Source organism: Parus major, chromosome 8, assembly GCF_001522545.3.
Source record: "Parus major isolate Abel chromosome 8, Parus_major1.1, whole genome shotgun sequence".
Lineage (NCBI taxonomy): Eukaryota > Metazoa > Chordata > Aves > Passeriformes > Paridae > Parus > Parus major.
Window position 1 is genome coordinate 18,654,274 of NC_031777.1, and position 27,667 is coordinate 18,681,940.

At 35.4% G+C, this 27,667-nt stretch overlaps 1 long non-coding RNA gene across 1 annotated transcript; it reads right to left on the reverse strand.

Annotated features, from left to right (window-relative positions):
• LOC107207852 lies at nt 1-27,381 on the reverse strand. The gene is made up of 4 exons (XR_001522972.2): nt 26,998-27,381; nt 11,963-12,093; nt 4,454-4,502; nt 1-448 (listed from the first exon to the last, which is right to left on the reverse strand). It is a non-coding gene; the product is annotated as an uncharacterized LOC107207852 (long non-coding RNA).
• Between the last annotated feature and the right edge of the window lie 286 nt (nt 27,382-27,667).

The following is a 27,667-nucleotide window of genomic DNA, read 5'->3' on the forward strand; positions in this document are numbered from 1 at the left end:
AAATTAATATTTTATTTGTTATATTTGCTTCTCATAGTGGCTGATTCCATATTTGGTCTTTAGACTTTATGATTGGTTAAATCAGTTGAATTAAAAGCATCTAGGACTCTGAGAGCTCTGTTTGCTGCAAATTAAAATATATAATATATATGTTTTCCTAGTATCTGGCCAGCTCTATTACAGGGAAGATGCTAATGTGACACACTGAAGCATGAACTTCCTTCCCCACATGAACCAGAAAAGTAACACATTTCCAATGAAAATTCATTGTATCTACAGGAAGGCAGAATAATCAAGGTCTCTGCACAACCTTCTGTAGAGACACACAGGGAGGCAGCGAGGCCTCTTTTCCTTTCCAGAAGACTCAGCTGGATCCTGTACACAGGAACCACAGGATACTGCAGGCTGGATCCATCCAAATTCTTATTCTAAATCCTCTCATATGGAACTAGTGGAGAATAAAGAGAATGCAATGAAGATTAAAAACATCAAACACCTCTCTGTTACGGCAAGGGAAGGTTGCTGACAAGAATGTATCATTATTGAAAAAAATTTTGGTCCAAGGAAAAAAATAAAATAAAATGGGTGATTGTTCAAGGTCTTTTCTCATATAAATACCTTGCATGTGTATACATTCAGTCACCACAGCTTCAGATTGTGTTTGTAAAAATGAATTAACAGACAGTGCCATGACTTACCCTGGAGACTTCTGCAAGTTGAAAGCTTTAGCCCTGTAATTTATGTTTAATAATTTAACACATTAATAATATTTTAGATTTGGATTATTGAACATAAGCATGGAGATTATTTAAATGAATATTTAATTTTTATTCACCTTGCAAGAAGACAGAACGTGTTTTTAATTGCCAACAATAAAATGTAGAAAAATTATCAATAAAGAAAGCAATTAAGAAAGCGTTTTTACAAAGAATTAATGGCAGAGGGTGGGTATTTTCATTTTTTAAGATGATAAAACAACCTTGTCTAAGGAATCAGTTTTAAGGATGTGTTGAGTTTTATTCGCACAGTTACCTGCTAATTTATCTGCAGTAGCACAAAATAACATAGGCTGTTTTTCATAGTTTCCATCTCTATGGCCTGAAATTATCTCTTGGGCTTTACATATTGTGGTTCTGCCCAAAAGAATGGGTTTATTGAAGATCAATTTCTACCTATTTGCAGTGTGGTTAATGTAATCTTGAATCTGCTGCTTGCAGTAGAACTTTGAAAAGTCTGAAATCTTTTTTGTCTCTGTCATACTTTGGGGTTTTTCCTATGCATTTGTTTTCTGCTACAAGAGAAGCTATTGGTTCATGAGTATTTTTCTGAATTTTTAAAATTTATTATTGTCCTTAGGAAACAATCAAATCAACCTTTGCAGAACAGCACTTTATTTTTAGTACTGTTTCTCTGAAGGTATTATTTGACTGAATTTCAACTCACTGACCTACCTTTCTTTAGAATTTAGAGACACTTTAATTTCCTCCTTTTGCCTCAAGTTCATACATTTTTAGCTTTACTTGTTTTGGGTTTCCATAATTCTTAGAAACTGAGGAACACTTTTCTTCCTAGTCTTCTAAACACTGAAACATTCCAAAAGAAACTCCAGGTTTGCACCAGTGTTTACAACTAATTACTGCTAAACTAAATAGCTTGTGATGCAGTATGCCAGAAATCATGCATATCTTTTGTGGGTATTCAATATGAGCCACATATGTGCAATTTTTATTCAAGTTCCCTTCTGTCTAGCCAAATTTTCTAATCATTATGGCTTACTTGCCTGTTTGGGCTCCCTTCCAATGCACTCCACATTTTTCCTCTTCTGGTCACTTACTATGCTGGAGGCTATTTTTAGTGTTAACTCCTCCTCTAGTTTAACACTTTTCAAACAGGCAAAACGTTGCTGCACGAGGCAAGGGAATTATCTCTGCCTCATATCCATGACGGAGAAGACAGAAAACAATAAGTTTAAATTATAGCAATAAAGATTTAAATTAGATAATGTAGAAAGAGCAAAGGCAGAGAACAAAACAAAAAATTGTTTCCTACTAAAAGGAGGGTTAAGCATTAGGATAGACTGGAGAATATATGAGATCTCTGTCAGAGAATGTTTTAAAAAACAGGTTAGACAAACATCTGTCAGAAATGTTTTAGGTATAACTGATTCTGCCTTGGGGCAGAGGGAATGGATGAGGTGACCTCTCAAGGTTCTGTCTAGCTCTATTTTCTGTTTATTTCTAATTTTCTTTTTTTTTTTTTTTTAGCCTGGATTTGAAGAACAGGCTCTTCAGTGCACTTTCTATTTGCAATGGGTGGTCAGATTTCTGTTTATAAAATACAGATGTTGCTGTTAAGAAAGATTCAGTCCAAAGAAGTTGAAGTTAGGAAAATTGTAATTAAAAATATAATTTGAATGCAAAAGATAGGAAATATTCCTAGCAAAGTTCATAAAAACTAACAAGAAGGAAACAAAGAAAGCTGTACTTGAAATCATTAATTACATAAGGGGCTTCAAACATTGATTAGGCTGTACCACTTGTCCTGGCTGTAAGTGGTATTGACCCTTTAGAAATGAAGTTGATCCAATACTTTCTACTATAACTCCTCTTAGGGATTAGGAGATGTCAAGTATTTTCTCTTGTGATATTCAGTTCTTGATAGCTTAGAGCTAAAGTGAATTAATTCTTCCCATACGAAGAAACTATCAAATTCCAAGGAACACAGTTAGGTATAAATAGTACATATGTAACACTCATGGAGTCAAAAAAATATTTTGTGTGCTTAGTTGGAATCAGATGGAGTCATGTAACCTTTTAATTCCTCAATCATAATTTCAGAGGATTTATTTTTGTTCCTCAAGTACTTCTGTTAGAAAGAGAGAGCCAAGCTTCTGTTGGGGGTGATGGGAACCTGTTACACCCTCTGGTTCCTAGCGCAGAGTGTGATGAATGCTCGCCCAAGTTCGTCTGAGAGCCTTGTTACAGGGCTGTGCAGAACGGTGCTTCAAGCAAAACTCTTGCTGAGGGCTCCCTACCAGTCTAAGGAAGGTTGCAGTTTCACCTCAGAAATCCAGAGGGTATTCCCCAAAGCCAGGAACAACAAAATTCAGTTGCAGTCGGGTCGGTTAACTTTATTCCATTTTCTTTTAATGTACTGTAAGTATACCTCATTGAATTCAGATATATTTTAAAGATATTTTAAACATAAATTAGATTGTGTGGAAGCAGTTTGGATGTTCTATAAATATTTATCATTGTAACGTGTCATACTTCGACTTTCAGATTAAAAATTCACAAAGCTCAACATATTTTTCATCTCAATCAGCTAGTGAGTTGTCAGATTGACTTGTTATTTATTTATAAGGGCTTGTAATTGAGGCACATTGTCACGCAGGTGATTGGTGAGCCAGGCAGTGACACCGCGATCCTGCGGCGGACAAATGTGCTGGCACCACGTGAGGTTTGCTGGGATATGCTGGCAGTTCTATTAGCAAGCCCTGAGCTCTCCTGCACATGGATATGTTTCTGCTGACAACACAGAGGCTCTGCCCCTTAATTTAATACAGTCTCAGTGATGAGAAGAATGTACATTTTCCCTCGATGATTTCGCTCAGCCAAATGCTGGGCTTTTGTCTGTGTGTCTAGTTTAGACAGACAATTTAATATTCTGGGGCTTCAAGTTCCTTTGAATTTTTACATTGATCTGAGAGCCCAAAGTAGCACTTACCAGACCCTGAAAGCTGAGTGTTATAATCCAGTAAGAATCCATGGAAGAGGTTGAAATAACTGTTTGGAATGGCCTGGTTTGTTTGTTTGCTTTTCCTACAGTTTGATTTCTGCTTTCTATTTCTTTTATTCTATCTTACTTGAAAGGCAGCATAGAGTCTCCTTGCAAGACTTTAATGGCCACTGGGAGATGCCACTGATTTGAGTTGTACTGAGGTAACAGGTGTGCTTAATAAATTTTGTATTAGGCATGGTACAGACAATTACAGTAAAAACAGTTCTATCAGGTTTTAAAAGAGATTAGAAATCTGCTGTAGTGCTGACAATATTTTTGTTACACATGTTTTCTGTGCTTAATTATGACTACATTCTCATATATTACAGCATGGCCTGAGATCCAAGGTTCCAGATATTTATTGTTAATTTATTATTTTGTATTTATTCTGGGTTTCAGATGTATGTATTACATTGCCCTCTGTCCCTCTGGATGCAAGCACTGGGCTCAGTCAGTCGTGAACTGCTGTTGACTGTTGCTAAGAAGGGCAATCCTGGCCATGGGCAAACTGGATATACACAAAAATTCAAAACTAATAACTCTCAGATCCTATTGAGAAAGTTTTAAAACAATTATTTAGTTGCTAGGGCTGTGGAACAGCATCCTTCTGAGCTTACCTGCATCCTTTGACCATGTTATTCAATATCTGAGTAGCTGGTTGGATCATACTTACTTTGGGACTATTTTTGTACTTCTGGATGAGACAGGTATCCTCTGTACCTCTGTGGTGAGGGATCAGACAGTGAGCCAGCCGTGTTGTGAGAGCACCACCCACCCTTTTTATGTTAAAAACTTATAAAAATGTCTATTTTCCTGCAAAAATAGACAGATAACTTTGAAAAATAATTATATTGTTTAATATGATTTCAACCCAAGAAACGTTTTTTTCAGAGAAACTTGTTTATTTGAGGAGCTATTAAAAAGTACACTTATGATTTTTTTTCTCCTCTTTTTAATTCTTAAGTCAAGTAATATGATTTTCCTCTGAAGGTCAAGAGTCCACATGTATATTTTTTGGTTAATATCAGGTATATGTATTTCTCCCTCTATAAGAAGGTTTCATTTCTCTACCACATTTTCCAGATCTGTTCTGCTTAACTACAGTGGCTGTAAGGTCAGAGTCATAAGGAGAGAAATAACCACTGCAGCTGTTCAGAAATTTGGTGGTCTTTGCTAAATTTCCACTAACAGGCAAGTGCAGCACACAGGAGATGTAAATACCTCTCTTAAATACATCTTTCAGCCTGGATTTATTGTCCACTGTATCTGCTCCTCTTCTGAAATTTTAAAGACTACAGGAAAATTATAGGCCCTTGGTGTGGAAAATGGTGCTGAAGCAGAAAGTTACTCAACACAGCAAATGTTACCTGGCAAACACAGCCCACAGGCTCTTGTTTATAGCCCTCCTTCCAGCCAAGGCTTTGTAGGGCACTTTGCCATACATTTGTGGAGACAAAAAAACTAAAAGATCAATAGCTTGAAACAGTCTACAGAAATGTTACCCTAAAGCCCAAAAGCACATAATCAAAGCCGCCAAACCTGCTAATAGAAGCTAACAGTATTTTGTTATTCTGTCCCTCATATTAAAAAACCAAACAAAAAACACAACCAACTAAAACAAACACCCAAAAAAATAACCCCCAACCAAAACCAAATCAAACCAAAAATGAAAAAAACAACCAAACCAAACAAACAAAAAAAAAAACAAACCAAAAAAACCAAACAAAAAAAACCCAAAAAACCCAACAAAACCAAACAAAAAAAAAACAAAAAAAAACCCCCAAATCCTAAAGTTTAGAGGGGGTTGGGGATGAAGGGAATCAGTGTGGTTATAGTCCCCAGCATCACCTCCTGTACACGAGCCATTGGTCTAATCTATTCCTTCCTTTTTATGCCCTGAGACAAATATACTTCCTGAAATTGCACTGGCTCTCTAGTAAGTTTTCTGAAAAAAAAAATAAATTAAAACCCAACCAAACATAAAAGCTTTGTTCAGGAAAAAAAGCAGCCCATACAACTTTCTAAATCACACAGAAAAAAACCCAGATGCCCTCTTATAAGTAACGGCAAAAGATTTTTTAACATATTATTTGTTTACTTATTTCTATTCAAAACATTGCAATTAGTGGTGTAAGTCAGCATTTAATAAGTTTCATTGTTTGCCAAGTTGAAGTGACAGATAGAGATGTTCTCTCCCTTTTCTACCTCTGTATGTGTCACCTGTAAGATCTCTGGCTTCTAAATCTATGCACATTTAGCAATGTTTCTACAGCTGTGCACTGGATTTACATGATATTATGATGTAAACAGCAAGTCACAGAGAATTCTGAGATTTCCCACAGAAATTTCGGTGATTTTTCCTACTTCTTGTGGCCCAGAAGTGCTTTTCCACAGATCATTTATAAAATGTAGTTAGTGAGATATTGTGCCCCAAAATGCTTACATCCATCAAATGTAATTTAAAATTCTGTAATTCTTATTTCTATACTTCAGACGGAAATATTGGAAATGCTATATGCATTTGATACATAATTCAAGTAATTCTCATGTTACCTGCCAACAAGACACCCATGAAAAGCAGAGGCAAACTGGCTGAAGCTTGTGTGTGTGTTCCTAAAAGAGCTGAAGGTTTCAAGCCCATTAAAAAGCAGAGGGTGAATAGCTCCCAAGCTGGTATTTTTTTTCTGAAATTCACTCCAACACTGAATTTTGAGGAGATTATGCAAAACATCTCAGTATTTAGTTATCAGAATGCATATCAGAAATAGTCATTATGATTAAACTCCATAAGGTATATTTGATCATTTCCTGTTTTGCCAATATTTCCATTTGTGCTGTAGCTTGACTGCAGACGACTTACCATGGTATTAGATTAACAGTATTATAGCACTTAAATGTCCCATTAGAGATTGCAAGTGAGAAAAGAATATTATGAAAATAATTATTTTAGTTCCAAAGACTCAGATTAGGCATATGAAAATATTGCAGAAGTGAATTCATTCATTTGAAGAATGAAAGATTTATCCAACAACCACATTTGAAGAACTGAATTTGTCCCTCATTAATAAAAATATATTTCTTCATTAGTAATTATAGGAAAAAGGTAAACTTTGCTTTATATTTTATTCAGTGCCCATATAAAAGAGGAAGGATAGTCATGTACAAGCAAAATCACAGATATGCAGAATTTTCTTGAAAGCCATCATTTCTTGTCCATTACTACATCATTAGTTCAAGTAGGGTCAAAGCTTATGCAGAAGAGATTATATAATTACTTAGACAGGGTTTGATACATCCATTGTAATCCACTCTTAATTGATATTTACCCACTTTTTTGTGCTACTGAACAAGGTTTAAGAAGGACTTGAATTAATAGATGATGGTGGCTTGAAAAATAAATACTGTGGAGGTATTAATATTCTTCTCAACAGTGAGCACTAACAATAGTAGCCATTTCAAGAGTGCTGTATCTTAAAAGAAGATATCTCTTGATAGGTCAGAGAATAATACCACAAGCAATTGTGGCTGAGATTCTTCTCAAGCAAAACTGGAAAACAACTTACTTTTGGGAAGTGAAAAAAATAATTAGAATTTGAATTATTTAATTTATTATGAAAATTATATTAAATTAATAAGAAGGACAATAATTCATTATATTGCATGACAACAAGCATTTTGTCTTGGTAGGAAGGTAACAAAAAATTTTATTAAGTTGTACTTGACTAGCTTTTATAATAATACTTTAATATCTGTTGAAGGCATCTAAGTAAATGCTTAGCAAGAAAGGAAATGTATAGGGCATCAGAATCTTGAGCCCACATATTTCAGCTTATCACTTATGTAAAATGAATTCAAATTAACCTGTTTCTGAGTTACCTATGAAAGCATAAAGAACTGACCTATTTTTATATCACCTACAAACTTCATTTTTCCAGTTGAGCTGAAAGATGGACAGACAGATATAGTGAAATGGAGAAATGCCAGGATCACAAATCATTTTGAAGGCCTAAGGGTTTTAGAAAGATGTTTCTTTCCTAGAAACCCTTCTAAACCTGAAATGCTCATGACCATAAAAGTATATAGAAAAAAACTGTCAGCACTCCTTTGTTTTTTTCATCTTTTCTACAGAAAAATGCTCAAAGCATTGCTAAGGATTTTCTAATTCCTGCTGATTTTGTTTTTCTAAAAATGCATATAGATTCCTTCTACCTCAGAGATTCATAAATGTTATTAAAAATGAATGGCAAGACTGATTTAAATTGAAATGTCAGATGGTTGGTTTTCTAGTAGTTAAAAAATAATGACAACTGCATAAGAGGTAAGTTAAATTAAGGAAAAAAAAAAGTCTGGGATTAATTATGAATTAAAAACTATAAGAATTTAAATATTATGCCTATAAAACATATATTTACACACATGTAGGAGTTCAATGAGGTAGCCATATGAATGGACAGGTTGCCTAATTCTGCAGCCCATTTTGTTCATTGATCACAGCACACCTCTTGCTTTGTCGTTCTGTTCCAGCACCCCTCCTCCGAGGGCAGGGATGTTAATTATCCCAGCTCTGCTCTGCCTGCTGCACTTGCTGGCTGACCAGGGGTACTGAGCACCAACCAGGACTCCCTCAAGACTTTAGTTTGCTTCCACACTGCTCCTGATAAGGGCAGGAATCAGACATCACCACATCAGATCTCTGGCAAGAGGGGTCACTGTGCAGAGACCCCGAGGGCAGAACAGACTTTCTCCATATCCCTTCACACTTTGAATATTTGTGCTAAGGGGAACTAAGTTACCTGTGTCCATCTTTATCTGAATTTTGCATTTTAATAAAGTGATAAAATCTTCTGTACCAATGTGTTCTAAGGCAAAATTTATACCAGCTTGAATATTTAAAATCTTGGGTACAATTTTTTTTTACTTTTAAAATTAATGAGAGCTGTCACCATTGTAGAGCCTTCTTTTAGAAGCAAAAACATCTCAGCATTGTATAATTTAAAACCAAAACCCTCAGTGCATCTCCCCCTCACCACCCTCCATTAACCCAGGGGACTCTGCATATGTTCCTTAAGGGCAGCTCTCATGCAAAGATTCTAGGAAAGGGGAAATCTGAATGCTCATAGAAAAAACTCCTCCAGTAGTTGTAGAAGAATAACAGAGAACAAGAGAGTGGGATTCTGCAGAAAGTCATACTGTAAATGTTCATCAGGCTTCCAAGTTTAAGAAGGTGTGAGACACCACATGCTCCAGGACCTGATTTTTCCCTTGTGCAAGAGAAATTATTCTGGACACTCCAAAGACCTTGAATGCATGGTGGAAAAATGTCTTCTAATTATTTCTATAGTTCCATGGATAGACAGTTAATAATTCGCCCTAACCTGATTTCTTCAGGTATTTCCCATATATCTCACCAATTACAGTAATGTGTAATTTATGTGCAATTTTAAAGCATTTACAAACTGAAAATGAGGTTTCTATTGGAAATATTTATGCAAGTATAAAGAACATGTCCTACCACTTCATAAAGCATACAGTAAGAACAGCCTTTAATAACACAGGTGTACTATAGAAAGTTGTTTTATACACATGAAGAACAAGAAAAATCTAAGAGATTTTAGCAAATACCTTTAAACTTATACTTCTCTTTAAATTTTTTTCTAGAAGATAATAAAACAGGATTAAAAGATTTGATTTACAGGTGACTGTTGCTGAATACTGAGTATTAATATAAACTATATAATATTCTACTAGAATCTGAGATACAATTTCTGGTTATATATCATGTACCACTATCTTAGAAAAATAACCCCATAAATAAAAAGTTTCAATAGAGAAAGACACTAAAATATTCCTTTCTATTTAAAATGTAGCATTAAGGCTAAAAGAGCAAAGCCCTGAATGACCTCCTAACCCCTTTTAAACCAAAAGAACTGTGCCCTACTGAGCTCAGTTTTATGAAGTGTTCTGTTGAGACTAATTGAGGATGGAGTAATGAAATGGCTCAGGTCAGCAGTGAGTTGTGAGGCTAGAATAAAAAAAAAAATCCCTTTATTTTGAAGGATTTTTTTCCTTTATTATTTATGAAAATAATTACAATTTTTTAGGGAATTCTAAGGTTTATTCTTCTGTGGCAAGTCTCTATGCTCCTTGTTGAAGCTGAAGACTTGTATTGCAGACATCAGTATATATTCCTTCTGTTCTTCTCCACCATGAGCTATAAATGACTAATTCTTCCCTTTTCCTCATGAGGTCCATGAGGTGAAAGCTCTCCTCTCTAATGGATCATGTTAGACTTTGACATTTTCTTATGAGAAATAGAACTATTTTAACAGGCTCAGGTGTTCAGGCCTGCACCTTTCTGAGATGTCTGATCTTTTCTACGTATAAATAAACATATTTTTTTTTATTCTTAAGGACTAACTTTAGGTTTCTGTTCACAGAATGGGTTATTTAGGACCAGATTAAATAATAATTTGGATGAAAAAAGTGATACTGTAAGATCTGATAAAATTATTTCAAAGATTTTTTTTTTATCATCTTCTTAAAAACTTCATTATTATGAAAACAAGATTTTATGAGTACCTATATGTCTGTTTCTCCAGGAAAAAGTTTAGCTGAAAATGAGTCTATTTTTGAAGCCCCAATGTTTTCATGCATTTGTCATTATTCTACTGTGTTTTCATGCTTGTGGGGATGGAAAACCAATTGATACCTAACATAAGATACCATTGTGGTAAATAATGTTATATGGAGGGAGGTTCAATGCTGTAAACCTCCCTCCTCCAAATACAGATCTTGGCTGCATTATGAAGGCTGCATGAATTAATATCACACTGTAGACCACATGAGAACAGTAACTTCCCTCTGCAGGATGGCACAAAAAATGGAAAGGTAACCTGATACCAGCAAAATATTTTAAAATTAACCAGAGCTTCAAATCTGAAAATCAAATCTGAACTGATAGAGCTGGACTTCATCATTTGGACTATGGGAACAGAAGAACGGAGTTATTCCTTTATTTGCAAACCAGAGACAGAAGGGAAAACATTTTGCATTCTACAGTTTCCTACAGCTAAACTGTACAATATATTGTATTGCACCAAAATATTCTGAAAAACTAAGCAAATAGAGTTAAAATTGCTTATGAATATAATGCAGGTTTGTGGTATTTCATGCCTGTTATTTACTGTGCATTTGCTGATGTGCTTTTTTCATAGAACTACATATTCAAGTATATAAAAGTGGTGACAGTCTGCATTCAGGTTACATCAGCATATCCACTGGAAAAGACTTTTAAGGGAGGAAGTGCATTATTTCACAGTGAAGAATATGAATCTGACTCTTGATACATAAGTATTAATTTAGGATTGTGAACTCGGGCGCTCTTCAAGGCCCGCAGTGGATGGCAGACTCTGTGTAGTGGAACAAATTGTGTAATACCTTCACAAGGCTCCTGTCCCTGAGGAGCACTGATAATAGGGATATATATACCTTGCTTTTCAATTAGTGAAACTGAAACAGGGTCCTCAGAAAGTGGAGAACAAAAAAAAACCCAGGAAGGAGGAGTGAATGGGGAAATCATAACTGACCTAGCTGTGCAGCAGACTCAGCTCTTAATTGCCTTGCTTTATCGCTCCAAACGATTGGAAATTGAGTCAAATGTATATCTTTATTCTGCAGAGCAGTACATTCATAATACCAATACTCAGAGAACTACAGTATGCACATGACTGATGTCACTGAGGAGACATGAATATCTTTCTATCTGATCAGTTCAGACTAACTCTTATATACTGTATTCAGGTAAGTTTGTGAATGACAGATTCAGACAAACTCAACTGGAGTTTTCCTTTTCTTCTTTCTTTTTCTAGGTGGTGTCTGTATTACAAAACATCCCAGGCAGTGACAGTTTCCAATTTTCATTTGTAACTGTTAAAACATTGTGAATGGTTTACTTAATTAACTCCTTCATTGTTAGCATGAATTTTTATCATAACATATTACTTATTTTTCCAACTAACCAATTTGCTGGAAATGTAAAAATTTGCTTTCTTTCATTAAAATCTTGGGGTTATTTCTTGTTATAGTTGAGACTATACTTGTTAAGGAAAGGTGATCAAACTTATCATAAAGTAATTCAAGAAAATCTGGATAAGTAAGGCAGAAACTTGTGAAAAGTGCTCACCTTGGCAATTGGTCTGCTCCTGGTAGCAGTCTACTCTTCCCTTTATGTATTTGGTCTTAGCCCTTCTTCAAAACAGTTACCCTGGACAGTCTTTACCAAGAAGGCATACATTCCTTTCTCTTGATTTTTCTCTGTGAAACAAAAAATCATTTTAACATGACCATCTGCAGAGATAACAATATTGAATAAGTTATCTAATTATTTCATGACTTGCTAGCTATCACTACTTTTCTTTATGGAGAAGTAGGAGGAACTTAATCCATGAAAATAACATTAGACTTATATAACCATGTAAAAGTTTTCTATGGTGTGCTATGAGAACAATTTCCTTTTGAATGCTATATTGATTCTTCAGGAAAAAAGTATTGCATTGGAGGTAAAGTGCTTGACTGTACAAGTACCTTGTCTTATTCTCAGGTAGCTATGTAGTGTACACAAGCAAAGTAGATGTTTGATTTCAGGGAGTCCTCAGAAAATCCATAATTTCCCATTTTTACACCATGAATGTTAAAAACTGTACAGCCATGAGGTAAGAAAATGTGAAAATCTTAGAATGTGAACAAAAAGAAAAGTTGCAAGAGCAGAAAAATTCTTATGCTTATTCCACAGGTAGAAAACAGGAAAACACAGCTCTTGTGACTTGAACACCTGACCCAAAAAATTAAACCCTTCCTTGGCTTTCTCCCCCAGCGACCTCATTAATTCATTGTGGAAACTGGACAGAACCCATCCCACCTCTGAGTGTCTGTTTTCTGCCAGATTCACCACTTCTATTAGTGAGCTGGTGTTCACCAAGGGAATTCTGATCTCCAGGGCCCTTTGAAGAACAAAACAAACTGAAACCATGACTGACATCCTGTCATCCAGTGGTAATTCTCCTTGATTTGCAAAATAACTTGCTAAAAATCGCCTTTCTCTAGATGTGGGATTTTTTTATGTATCAGTGAATTAGTATATGAGTTCTACTTCATGAGTCCAACACCGTGTCTTGAAAGGATAGTTCTGACCTGTCTCACTTGGTAACCATGTCTGAATGGAACTTTTTTGGTCCATTTGCCTCCTGACCATTGTTTTACAGAGAATCTCTCCTTTACTACAATGTGTTTTTTTCCTCTATAGATGACTTTTTCTATCACAAGATGTTTATGTAATCTATAGTATCTGTACTGACTAGTAGTTTTTTCCCTTCTCGATGGTACTTGAGTGATTTTCAAAGTTTTCCTCAGTGATTTTGTAATTATTTGTGGCAGGACAGTTATCCATGTGTAAAACTTAAAAACTCAAAACCTTAAGGTACTATGGATAAAAATTAAGATATTGTTTCATAATGCATATGTAAATATTTATTCTATTTTGATAATTTTTAATGTGGTTTTTTTTGGTCCCTACATATTACTTCAGTCAAGAGTGCTCTATTGAATCCTTTTACAAGAAACTGTATCTGTACTCAAAATAAGTTTCTGAACAACATTGTCATCAGATTTTCTGCCTTAGTCATTCCCTAACAATAAAAGGAGTTTTACCATCTTTGCTGTTTAAATCCAGTTAGCTTGTAAATGTTTCAGTGTTGTAACTTACAGCTTGTCAAAATTAATCAACTTCAGTTTGGAGTTCTCATTCTCTGATTTTTATTTATTTTTTTTTCAAGGAGAGAACACATAATCAGTTCTCACCTTTGTTTGTGTTTGGAACATATATCAAGAATCCTATTAAAAGCACTTATTTTCCTCTTGAGAGGAAACAGACTTAACCTCAACAATATTCCTAACTGCCTCTTTTTGCATCACAGCAGCCTTCATATCTCCGTGTTTTCAGAAAGGAAGTTGGCAACAGCACTGATTTCCCTTGGTTTATGTTCACTTGTGCTTTTAGCTTTTAATAATTATTTGAAACCTTATGACTATAAAACATCCCTGTCAATTATGGGTAGGATGAAAATGTCAAGTCAGAAGCACTTGATAATGCAGTGTTGGCTTCCCAAACCTGAAAATGGCCTAAAATAATAACTTTGAGATATTAGTTCCTCCAGTCAGTTCAGCCAGGTTAGGTCAGAAGCCTGAAGACAACAAAACTATTCACATTATCAAGGTTATGGCAAAATAGTCTGTCTTGGTGTACATCTGAGTAATTGAGAAATAATATGTTCTTTATCCCAGAACCCCAGGCTGGCAGCATCAGCCTTACAGCTGGGTTCAGGGATGCTGTGGTGTAGCCACAGAGACCCTGTCAATATCCATGGCCTTGTATGAAAACCTGTTAATGTACCATGCGAGGAATGTGACAAATTTAATGTTTTCTTGCTAAGATATCAATAATTGCTTTTCACCTCTCTTCTCATTACCTCGTGCCCTCACTAAAATGGCTGGCTCAACAAATAGTCATCTAAATGTTTTCAACTACTGTATTATATGATTACAACTTGGCTACTTACAAACAAAAATTAATTATTTTTCCTTTTTTTTCTTTTATTTCTTTTTTTTTGTTTTTGTTTTGTTTTGGTCAGCATTTTCAACTTCACAAAGACTAGGTTGGGCATTGGGTAAAGGCTAAAAGCCCAACTCATTCACATCAGTTTCATGCTGCCACAAGTTGTGGAGCTTCAGTTTGGTTGTTCAAGATGTTAGAAGGCTAAGATTGTCATTTCAATTTTTCTGCATCTCATTTTAAATTCTGTTTAATGGTGAGGCTACACTGGCCACAGCATAAATAAGAATGCGGGATTTGCATTTAGAATTCTGTAAAATACTGTATTCCTTTGGGTATACTCACAAATACACACTTTCATATAAATCAAGATAAGAATATGGAAAGCAATTTGATTAGGCACTAAATTCAAAATGTTACAAGAATGTGGCCTAACAGTCACCAAGAACTTAAGTCAGGATACTTATACAGCAATGCCTAAAGTGGAAAATTAAAATGACAGGTTTAAGAGATAAAGACAATCTTGTTCTTATTCAGTTTCAGGGTTCTTGCCAGTTTCTCTTATGAGGTGTAATGTAATATTACATACACATCTACTATAAACAGTGAGACTTTTATAGATATGTCCAAAGGATGCCATTTGATGGGAAATAAAATAAATTACAACCTTGTAAAAGTTCTTTAATTTATTCTTATAGGCATTTCCCTTTGAGAGACATGGAGCAAAAAGTAAAGCCTGTATATTTTACTTAGCGTCTAATCAAGGTAATAAACTATAGTTTTCAATTATGGGAGATAAAAATTCTGCCCTTAGCTAAACTAATAAACAGTGTCATTAAACCTTATGCAATTTTAATTAATGAATATCTAGAGTTTTTGGAGCATTTCATTTCTGGTTAATAGATCTCAGTGACACACATGAGCATGGGACTCTTCTTCCTGATTTTTAGGTTACTTTCACCTTCTTTTGATCTCAAAGTTGTTCTAAGAAGTTTCTCTTAATTTTTTCCATTTCTTTGTCATCTGGCTCAATCATTACTTGATTTTCTTAGAACTATGTAAAAATACCACTTGAGGCTACAATAGATGTTTGCAGACTTCCTCTGAAACAACAGAGCCTCCTCCCATCTCCTTCTGATAATGACATCAAAAAAACATTTATGGTTCAGAGATACTTGGCAAGTTACTGCATTCCTTTCCTATCAAGTTTTATGACTTTTATACAGCCAGCATAACCCATTTAATCTCATACTCATTCTATACATACTTTTTTACTGATATTTTCCTGCATACCCTCTTATAATTAGGAACTAGGCCCCTGAGGGCCCAATTAGCCAACATATGAATGTAATTATAACCCTTGAAATGTTCTTTTCCATGTGTGTCTGTGATATGACTTTGACCATGCATAATGTGAACCTACTCACAAGGAAAGTTAATCCCCTAATCATTTGTAGAGAGAGCTTTTCTCAGATTTATAGGAGGAATACAAATGATTATAGAATATCATACTCCAGGTAGCGTAGTAAATATGTAATGCTCCTGTGGCAGTATTCAAGAAATAATCCAAGTTTCAGAGTGTTTTAGTACCTCTCTATTTCCATTGAATTGTAAATTCTGTGACCTTGCTAATGTGTTAATAATATCTGGATTTACTTTACTTCTGGGATTTTAAAACTTTATTTAAATATTTGAGACATTACCTACACATTATTCCAACACTTTGCTGAGGCAAGCAATTAAAGAAACTCCCATTCTCAGTCTCTAGAATGTTCAAAATGTTTTGAAACAGTATTTTTTGAAGTCTGTTTTCTTAATATTATTTTTGTTACACTCTCTAAATTAATGCTGACAAATCTCTCAAGCATCTGGATATTTTTATTTTACTTCCTGTGCCTGGGTAAAACCTTTATTGAAAAGAAATTCCCTGATATTTTTAAGAACTGTTACTGAAATGAATAGCAAACATTAAATTGCATGGACAAGTAAGTATGATACAAGATTAGATGTCTTCTGGGCCAATACCTAGTTATTTTATGCTGGCTTCCTTACTACATGTCTGCAAGATATAAAACCCCACAAGAAAATAAATCCATTCAACATTAATATCTAGCACTATGTTGGTGACATCCTTATTGGGTTTGACTTGGTTTAGGAAAAAAATCCATGCTCCAACTCAGAAGAGAAATAACAAAGTTTCTGCGGAGAGAGGTTTATTTTTGAATACAAATCTTGTACAAAATACATTTGGAAAACAAAATAAACAAAACTCGTGAGACTATATTGAAGCTAACAATCTTACACTGACAGCTTAATTGTCAAAATGGCCTATTATTTGGACTTTTTGAGGGGTTTTTTTTGCTTCATCTCTAAAGACAGTTCATCATAAACTTACAAACAAGTCCTGGAAATATGTGTGTGTTTAAATTGACTCCTCTGAGATGTAGCAGGCTGGCATAATGGGAGAGACTTGGCGTATCAAAACTACTTATGGTTGGCACCTTACATTTTCATTAAAAATGAAGCACTGCAGCAGATGGGCTTCAAAGATATTTTTAAGATTTATGTGCCAGCCCATGGGAGGGCTCCAGTGCAAACAGTTCCCTTACAGGGAGTCAGAGCATCCTAGGTCAGGGGAGGGGACCAGGCAGCCTGTTTGTCACATATTAGGATCCTTTCATGCATTTGGTGTTGTTAAATTTCATTCTGCCTGTACAAACAAGTCATTTTAATAGGGCAAGTTTAACGTCTCTCAAGTGCTTGTCCTGCACCAAATGTAGAGGTTTTAGAGACATAATAAAATAAAATGAACTGAAATAAGCAACACTCTACAAAAAAAGGCTTTTAGTCATGTGACATCCTGGCTGCAAAAGGCATGTTTGGTCTCAGGATTAATTTCTCAGTTTGGCTCTGTGCTGAAGCCACTGAAGAGGATGGGAATGTTGCCACTGACTTTAGTTGGTGTTAGAAAAATTAGTCTCCTCAGTAATGAGAACTTCTTTTCAAGGCAGTCTACCACTACATGTCATAATATATAAACAAGGGAAGTACAGAGCCATTTAAGGGTAAATTTTGTCTAAAACTACACTGAAAAGACACAGTTTATAAATTATAAATTTCTCTTTATGCTGCTATTTAAAGATATTGTTTCTTTCCTTGCTTTAATTGATACCAATAGATTTATACCAGCTGCAATACTTCAGTATTAAAATACTAAAGCTATAGGGAATCCTTGAGGGGTTTAAAAATCTCAGCAAATTTGACTGTTGATTCTAGGAGTTCTGTTAAGCTTTCATATTAAATACCAGACTGCGGCAACAGACTGAATCTTCTTGCTATCTTAAGGGTGATAAAAACATCCCTGTGGTAAGCCAGTGTGTCTCCAAATGTCCTCTTTGCTCATGTCTGATGTGATAAGCCTTCTGCTCTAACACTTAAAGTTTCAAGTTCAACTGGTCTTTGCATAGTGTTTCTGAGAAAATCATTGGCTTTCACTGTGTATCTGGATCTAAATCTCAAAAAAAAAGAAAATAAATCAGTCACTCTCTGATCATTCAGGAATATTCTTCAGGACCTCATGGACATAAGACCTTTCTGTGCACCTTAGGCTGCACTTTTGAACCTCACAGGTGTTGATTTCTGGCCCTCATTCCACATCTAAACAACATCACTCTGTCCCGCTGTGAAATTAAAATTATAATTTCCCCTCAGCTGTCCTAAAAGTCTAAATCTGCTCATGAGTCTTTTTCTCACAGTTTTCAGAGCTGTTTTTCTCTTTACTCACCAATACTTCAAGAGTCCTTTTTTTCTGTTTCTTGGAAAGTAGAGTGTGGAAAGACACCAACCTCCTGCAGACAGGCATGAGAAAATGATCTCTCTTGAGGAGAAAACTTTTAGCCCAAAGCTGTTTCCATCTCTTTATTTCTGTCAGCCTTGGTAGCAGATCTGTGCTCAGATGTGTGAAGGTCTGGGAGCCTTACCTGTAAAGCCAAATACTTGGCTGCACCTACTTACAGAAATACGGTAATGTTCTAGCTCTGTGTCATTAGTTCATTAATTCCATAAAAGTTCCCTAGATTATGAAAATATCAACGGTGCTAATGACAGGAGCTTTTGTGCTGCAGGACAAGACTATTAAGAAATTAATAGAAGACAGTATCCTGTAGTATCTTGCTAGTCATTAGATCTTTATGATATTAGGCTGCCTGTAAATGATACTCTATGTCCTAGATTAAACAGCTGATATCTTTTTAGGCTCCAAAGCTGATTAGAAAGACCATTTGTTGCTTTTTGTAGCACTTGAAGGTTTTTAGCTACTGGCTGTAGATCAAAAACATTTGCTTATGTTTGCTGATCTTTTTAAAATATGCTTATCTTAGATTTACTTTGTTCTCAGGGTGTTTTAGGGTAGCCCTGTTCATTAAAGAGCCATACATGTTAAGTGCTATAAAGCATGTGAGGAAAAAACCTGACTATTTAAAAAAGAGTTGTAATTTAAATATGCCTGGGGATCACTTACCAGAAGATAATACCAACAGTCATGTCCCCAGTTGGCTCTGGCAGTGACCATTTGTGGTGCCAATGCCTGTTACATCTGAGCCAATGGTATAAATAAAGCACAGATCCTGCCTCCACTGCTTTGTTGTTAGGTTTTGGGGTTCTTTCAATACATGGCTACTCTAGTTAATTGAAAAAAGGAAAAAAAAAATCCCCCAAAACCTAAGGTCCCAAGTTTCTTTAAAACATCATGACCCAGAACCACTCCCAGTTCTTGTAGGACTTTTCTCTGTGGCACACCTCCTGTGCTATTTGGTGATCACCAGCAATTTTGCTTTTTCCTGTTTGCAAAATTACAGGTTTCTTCACTTGGCTGCTAAAGAGCTTGTTTGTGTCTCTGTGGATTCTGCTCACATTATGCAGTTGGACCAGAAGCAATAACTGTAGCAACAATACTTCTATCAAGAACTGAGGAATCAGCAGAAAAAGCAACAGCAAAAGCCAGTTATTCATCATAATCATCATCATTAGCAGACACACGAGATCCAGAATGAATTCCTGCAGGACACATTTGTTCTAAATAGCCAGTGTTTTGGATGGGCAGTGTGCTGTTTTTGTAAGGCTTCCTCATGAACTCAGAGGAAGCAAAACCAGTCTGTTTTGGGGAGAAAGGTTGTTGAGATTTTTATTTCAGTGGTGGGGGTGTGTGTTGGGATGGGTGGGTGGGTGGTGGGGGTGGGTGTTGTTGCTGTTGTTTTAAATCAGAATAGTAACTTTTATTCTTTTTAGTCAAAAGGTTATCAACACTCCATGAAAAAAAAAATAAGTATAGATTGGTACTTGTATAATAACTGTTTTGTATATGGAAATTCTAATTTTAGGGAATGGAAAATTAATTTGTTGACACTGAACTCTAAGTGACTTACGTAATGTGTGGTAAAACGTAGGATCCTGAGTGCCTTCAATCACTGTCTGGGGAAGTTATTCTGTCTCATTTGGCTATGAAGAGATCTTCATACTGTCAGATGGTACTAATATTAGCAAAAGTGTGCCACCTCTGCATTAATGATGTTCTAGCTATGAATGCAAGGACAAATTTTATGGGTGGAACTGTACCAACAATGTACACAGATTGTAATGCAAGAATAAGGCTCAGCATACTAAAATCTAGGGTATACTAAGACAAAACAAAAGAAAGGAAGTGTCAATAGAGCTGAAAAAGCTACAACATTGACATTAGATGGGTAAAATGACATCTTAATTGAGGTTTCAGTTGCTCCAAAGGTGGAACAGTAAGGAAGGAAAAAATCTCTGAAGATTTACTTCTAATCAAGAAACACCTATGTTACTAAGGTTATAGTATAATGAACAAGAAAATGGGCTGTTCTATGTGAACTAAGAGAAGCATTCCTCCCTAGACTGCTGGATTGCAACAGCCCTTAAAACACAGTTGAAATAAACAGCAGTTAGCAGGGAAGAACCTGACTAGAAATCAGAAACCCATGCTGGGATTCACACTGCTGTTACTGGCTCAGCTCCCTGTGCATGACACTGCAAGTGCTAAAATGAAGCTCTCTGTTCATTGGAATTTGACTTTGCCTGACATGGTGGTTTTTTCTTATTTTATGTAGGGGATGGTTTTAAATTTGGACCTGACTTGGATTTAGAATAACACCAATTCTCATTTCTTCTGAAGGACTGCATTTTTTGCCTACAGGTTTATTTCCAATCTGAAAATTCATAGATACAGAAAATATTTGCTGCTTCAAATACACTGTGTAGTCTTGCAAAGTTTTCTTTGGAGTTTATTGCAGACCTCTTGGTGGTTAAAATGAAAAACTGCTGAACTTAATAGCAGACCAAGGGTCTGGTTGACTTCCTTTCTACTGCTGAGAAAGTGTTTTTTGTAGTGTATTAATCCCAGGATCTGCAAGCACAACATTAGACTTTGCTAAAACATTGGTGTTAACATTTTAATTACTAATGAATAGCTGGGACAAATAAATATTTATTAAACTAGGTTTACACACCTACAGTGTTCTGTGTTCTCACTGCACCACAGATGGACCAAAGGGACCTAGAACTAGGGAACTAGAGTCTCCCAGTATTGTGAATACTATTCTTTGCCCAAAAAGGACAGAATTTTAACTTCTAGACATCATATGCCTGTAGAGTCATGCCATCACTCTCTTCTAGATAACTCCATAGAAATAAAAGATGAATTACCTCAAAAAGAATGTTCTGGGGGAGTATTTTAAAATTCTAAGGAAAAAAAATATCTGATAAATCTTATCAGCTTCTCTAATATTAGCTACTGTTAGAATTTAAGATGAAATAATTTATCAGCCTCCTAATAATGTGAATCATAAAGTATCTTGTGTGATCTTATTTACACAATTTTCAAAGGATGACAGCTGAAAAAAACTTCAATCTATTCTAACATATTATATAAACAAATATTTGGGAAAAAAACCCTCAACAAACACAAGCAATGGATTGTTCTCAAGCTCAGATATCTGAATACTAGAGAGAATTCATTTGTTGAAAGTGGAATGAACAAGGGACATGGTGAAAGTGTGGTCAGAAATAATGAAATGTGTGGTGAACACTGACGAGTTGTGCTTTATTCTCTGGTCAAGTGTTTTACTAGAGTAAGGGGATCTTGCTCGACAAAAGTTCATAGCAAAGTTAGAATGGGTATTTTTTATATGAGTCAAGAGTAGCTGTCAAAAGTAGCCTCTCTTGCTTTAGTTAGTTTTATAGAATTTAAAAGTGGTTTAATGGCTGCATGAATTCACCCAGCATGGACAGCTGTACTGAAACAGGAAAGTAATATAAAGAAATGTCAGTAAAAAATGAACCACTTGTCAGAAGATATTTAACTGCTAGTTTATACAGACATGGATATAATTTAAAGCAACTATATCTTAGTTATCTAACATGAAGAAAAGTGTTCTTTCATTTTGTTGTAATTTGGCCTAGTCATGCTTTCACGCAGTACAGCTTTATAAATATTTTTTTATTATAATGTTTTTAAGATATTCTTTTTCATTTCATGTGTCTGAACTGTCCATCAACATTCTCTGTCTTTAGAAATGTACAGGTAAAAATTGAGGTGCCAAAAATCACTGGCTTTCTAGTGCGAATTTCATACTCAAATTTTCTTTTTTACTGTTTCTTAGATATGTTAAAATAATAGTGAAATTTGATGTTTGCTGTGAAATTAATCCCTAGTAAATACAAACTTAAGTAGTTCTTGATAATTGTATTTCTAGTGAGATCCCAACTATGAGCAGACACAAACAGTGATAAGGGATATCAATCACTTTTAGCATCATAGAAATTTCTCTTCTGCTTGCTTTCTTTTCATTTAACTGGCTCAGAAAATAACACCAACTGTTGAAATTGGCACACCATTGAGATCAAATATTCCTTTTCCATATTTGTAGGACAAAAAAAATCTGAAACATGCCCCTTAAAACACAGGGATTGTATACATTTAAAGCTCCTGTTTGCCTTAAATAGTTCTAGAATTATACCATAGAGATGTAAGTTGAGTGAAATGAAATGAGTTATTATGATCAATCATGTTTCATATGCTAGTGGCCAAGTAACAATTGTGGTAGATGAGGTACCGAGGCAGAGGAGCAAATGCTTTTCCTAAGCTGCTTATAATCTAAATGTTTGAGATGGAAAATATGGATGAGGGAAAAGATTTAGCACAGATGAATGTGCACTGAAATGGTAAGAAGGGGATACAATTTGCTAAATGTTTTTATATAAAAGGAAGGATTTATCGGGAGGGAGAACGTGAAAGAACAGTGAGTGAGCTCTGTAAGGCTGAAGTAGGAGAGTGGAAAATGGAAGATAGAGGAAACATGCAGGGATCTAAAACACAGGAACAGAAGGGAGATTTCTTGCATTTATTTGTATTTGCTTGAGTCTGTCCAGCTACATTTTCTTACTCGGGTCTTTGTATGAAACTGTAGGGAGAAAGTGGTGAAAGATGCAGGGAGTGAGGGAGCATCACCTGGACTCGAGTCTAAAGGGGATCTTTGGCATGCTGACAGGCACAGGCTGCGGGGAAAAAAGAGGGTCATACAGAAACATTGATATAGCTCTAATTTATGCATTTTCTAAGAACACGTGCTCATTAAGTGGTCTGCATACACAACTGGTAAATGTGGCTCAGCTGTCTCTCCAGAATAACACAGGCACTTTTCACTGGAGAAACTTAAGTGCTTGCAAAATATATTCCGTAGAAATTGCGGAATTTTTTTTAGCTAAAGCCCAATAATGTCTTACTTTCAGAAGCTGAAAAAGAAACATAAATAATAAATAAAATAGTGATCCATCCATGGGTATTTGACTAGAAAGTAGATTAAAATCTTAAAATACTGCTGAAGTTATCAGGGCAAAAAAGAGTCAAATGTAAGGGATGAAACCAATCAAAGCTTTCAGTGTCAGGTAGCAGTATTTTCTCTGGAGCTAATCTATGCACATTTCATTTATCATCTAAACAACTCTAGCACTACAACCAGTGATGATATTATATAGCCAAAAGAAAGGGAAAAAGCCTTATAGCTGATCATTTATCTACCTTCTCCCTTCTCCTTTTCTTCTTGGAATGCCATTTACATTTAGCTCACATTTTAAAAGAAAGGGAACGCAAAAAGGGCACAAGGATTCAAATTTGGCTTCAGTTTTTCTGTCCCCTCCTTTTTTCTCTTTGTTTTCTGCAACACTGTTTTAATTTTAGAAAGAAATTCTAAATTGACATTTAAATGGTGGCAGGGCGATTCTCATTCTCTGCCTTGTGAAACGGTCTCTGAAATGTACAATTATGCTGTCATCTTTAGCACTCCACATTGGACAGAGTTTAATTATTAATGTGTTTCCCTCAGAGAATGACTCGATCATGTCACAACTCTAGACAAATACAGCTAATGCAAAATCATAAAATATTCACTTGAATACTGCTGAACTGACAGGAAATTAATTCTATGAACACTTTTGATATTACCAGAAAATTAGTTTCAAACGCATAAGACTGAAATAAATGTGTTCATAATTTGCTCAAGGGTAACGCTCATCTTGCAATCAGTTGGTGTCTTTTTATAAATGTTACAAGTATTCAACATGGTTTTATGATAAAGAGGACAGTTAATGTAATGTATTATTTGTAGACAATATTTCCCTTGTAAACAGCAGGGAGTGAAGAATTGCTCTCTCAGAAATATTTAAACTCTAGAAATATTCTGCAATTTATCATTTTGTGGCACCAAAAATGCACCTAATTTTGAATAGTCCCAGGAGGGGGCAGAAGTGCAGGAATTTTGTAATAATCACACGATAGACTTTCACATCTAAATTATTGGGTTGAGTTTTATTAGCCAGATTGGTAGTGACTGAAAATTGTTATCAGTTTGAAAGTTGCAACCAGCATAGTCAGTGGAAAAGGATCAGGCTCTCCTTACAGGGAAATGCCTTTGTAGCAAATGTCACTATCATGGTGTACTCTCCAGCTGCATCAATAATAATGCAGATGAATTGTGGCAGTTTGAATGAACAGAAACAGCAAGTTCAGTTGTTGTTGCTTGTGGCATATTATTTACTGGAATTTAGAAAGCCTGAGACATAAAGAAAACCACTTCCAACAAAAGTAATTATGGTGTAAAACACTGACATGCATGTGCATTGCATGCTTAACCAATTCTTACGTATCTGTCCCAAAATGCTTGTTCCTACTCTGGCTTTCTTTCTGCCTACTTTGCTGGCAGCACGTGTGAAATCACCTGCAAAGGGTTTCCATGAAGAACAGGCAAATGCTTGAGTGGACTGCTTGTCACTGAACCAGGGACAGAGACTTTATCCCTTAGGCTACTTGGCAGATAATCCTGTACAAATACAAGGCCTGTTTTTCAAGCAGGAAAAAGTATTTGGAATAAATATTATTCACAATGAATAATTTAACAGCTTTCATGGGCACCTTTGGAAAGTTTTCTCAGAAAGCCCTAGAATTAAATCACCATGCATGAAGATTAAATTGTTTTTCAGGGCTAATGCTGCATTCCTTTTTGCAGTGCTGACCAAAGTTATATAAAATATGAAGGATGAATGTAGGGGAACCACATTGATTGGGAGAGCTGGTATAATAACCATTGACAGTTCAGGGACCAGCTAGGTCCAGTCTGCTGCTCTTAAAGTATATAAGGGAAGATGGTTGCCAAAAATATTCAAGAGGAGGTGATCACAAGGATATCAAAGATAGTTGTCAAGTCACTTCAGTATTTTGTAGATGGAAGCACAGGGGTTGTTTCTGTGACTCCCAATGAAGCTGCCTTCTGCCAACAGAAAGCCCAGGTATCTGTTTATCCATGTTTCTGGAAGATGTTTTAATGTAAAAAAAAGTGGCACCTTCAGTTTTCCAAAGCAGTTCATCTGGGAATTGCCAGATGCATCTATATACAAGACAAGGTCTTTTTACATTTTGCCTGCAACATTTGAAACTGGAAACTAAAAAAATACCCTCAGAACATCTTTTCCACTCTGTCTGTATGGCTGCATAATAAATACACCATTAAAATATGCAGTGTCATTAATGAACACCAGTGGAATGCACAGTTTAACTGCTTAAACTTTTTATTAAAAATTAGAGGAAATGAGAGTATTCATTATGCTATAATGCTCCTTCCTATCATGACAAATAGCACTAGTTCTTAGAATTATGATATCTGTATAATAAGGAAAGCAGAGTACTCAGAGAATTTGTAATATGTGGGAATTAAAATCCAGGAGATTACATGATAATAAAGGAGGCAGGCAAGAGACAATACCTTTCTCCAGTTATAATTTGGTTTATCAGTGTTTTAGTGGAAACTGCCATAAAATTAAATTTAAAATGCACCCATAATGTATAAACAAGACGTTCACATGCTTAAACACACTCCAAACAAATAGTAACTTCTGTTGAGGGGTTTTTATTCTGTTTCCAGATAAGTGCTTTTTGTGTAATACCTCTACATGGTATTAGACATGAGAAGTACATGCTAGCACTTTCAGTTAGCAGCTCTCAAATAGGGTATCAATAAACTGGAACTTAGCTTCACAGAAATAGTAAATTATTCAGCATCAGTCTATGGATGTCAGTGAAGACTGGCTACTTAAGAATATTGAATTAATGACAGACAATTTGTTCTGTGGAACTATTATTTAAGAGGAAAAATAAATAAAAAAAAAATTAAAAAGAAACAAACCAAACCAAACAAAACAAAAAACCAAAACCAACCACAAAAACCCACAGACACACATACAAAAAAACTCAAAACACTAACAACCTAGAAAACCACCAAACAAACCTCTTACTTTTAAAGAGAAAAGAAGGCAAAACCTGTAGTAGCTGATTTGCTCTATGTTTGAAGCAAAGCTGCTGTAAAAGGAGAAAAAGAGATGGCATTGGAAGGTGACTGTACAGGGCAACAGGCAATAAAGGAATTAGCTGCTATTCACTGAACTAGAAAAGGAGCCTCTTATTAACTTCAGCCACCACTGATTCATTGCCCCAGCCTCACAGCTGAGTGGGGATTTCTAGGCAAAGGATATAGATAGAAACAATGCCTTAGTCTTCATGCTCTTGAGGCCTGACATTTAATCTCTAAAACATTCCTCAAATGCTTAAATGACTTAATTTTAAGAACAGGTTTTTTTAAGAAGTGAGGAAAATTTCCAGTTTGGGATTTCATAAAGTTCTGTGTGGAGATTTTTTACACCAGGGAGTATCTAATTTTCAGTGAGTAAACTCAATATTACAAAACACAGGAGTTCTAGAGATTAAATTTGAAAATTATATGCTATATTCAATAAACACTCTCAGTGATAGAAATACTTGAAGAAACGTTAAGATATTCTTTTGTTCTCATGTCATCCAAGTTTAGAAAATTAAATGTCTATCACAACTCTGCTTAAAGAAAAGAAGAAATAAGTAATTTTGAAAACATCCTTCAGATTTGGAACAATACTGTATTGAAAGCACAGGCTTTTAAAAAATCATTATGAGATGAAAGTGGGGAAAAAAAAAAAAAAAAAAAAGAATCACCAGTTAGGATTGTATTTACCTGTCTTTAGGGAGAAGAAATCCTCAGGTGGGATGAATTTCTGTTTTGCTATCTACTTCAAGCTGGCTCCTCTGGGTAGAGACAATGTTTCTAATTTCATTTTACTACAAATCTGGAAGCCTTATTCTGTCTTTCTTGACACTTGCAAATTCGTAGCACTACTATTTATGTAACATTATTTTATATCATAATACAAATGCATATTTTTTATACTATGGATATCTTCCTAACAGAAATAGGGATTATATCCTGGCCTGAACAGATAATATGTATGTAACCTATTCCTTCTGCAAATCTTTCTCTAAACTAAAGTCTCAGGATCTCAATGCTTGCATTTCACCTCTTTTCTTCCCCTCCTTAGCATTGCTGTGCACATCCACACACCATAACCTGCCCCCTCAGCTCTTTTCAGATCTTGTTTTCTTTTAACCTCTTTGGATTTCACTGAGAATAAACTTACTGGAACAAATGAGAGGAAGCTGTGAATCACTGCCAAGCAGGAAAGAAAACAAGTTACAGTCTGTGCACTTCAAGTTGCAGTGGCATCTCCAGATAGGTATTAGCTGAGGTTGAGGAAGTTTTGGCCATGTCTGCAGCAATGCACCAGTCTGCCCTGCTAAACAGGCTTAAAAGCATCAGCTGTAAAACAGTCAGGAAAATAGAAATTTTG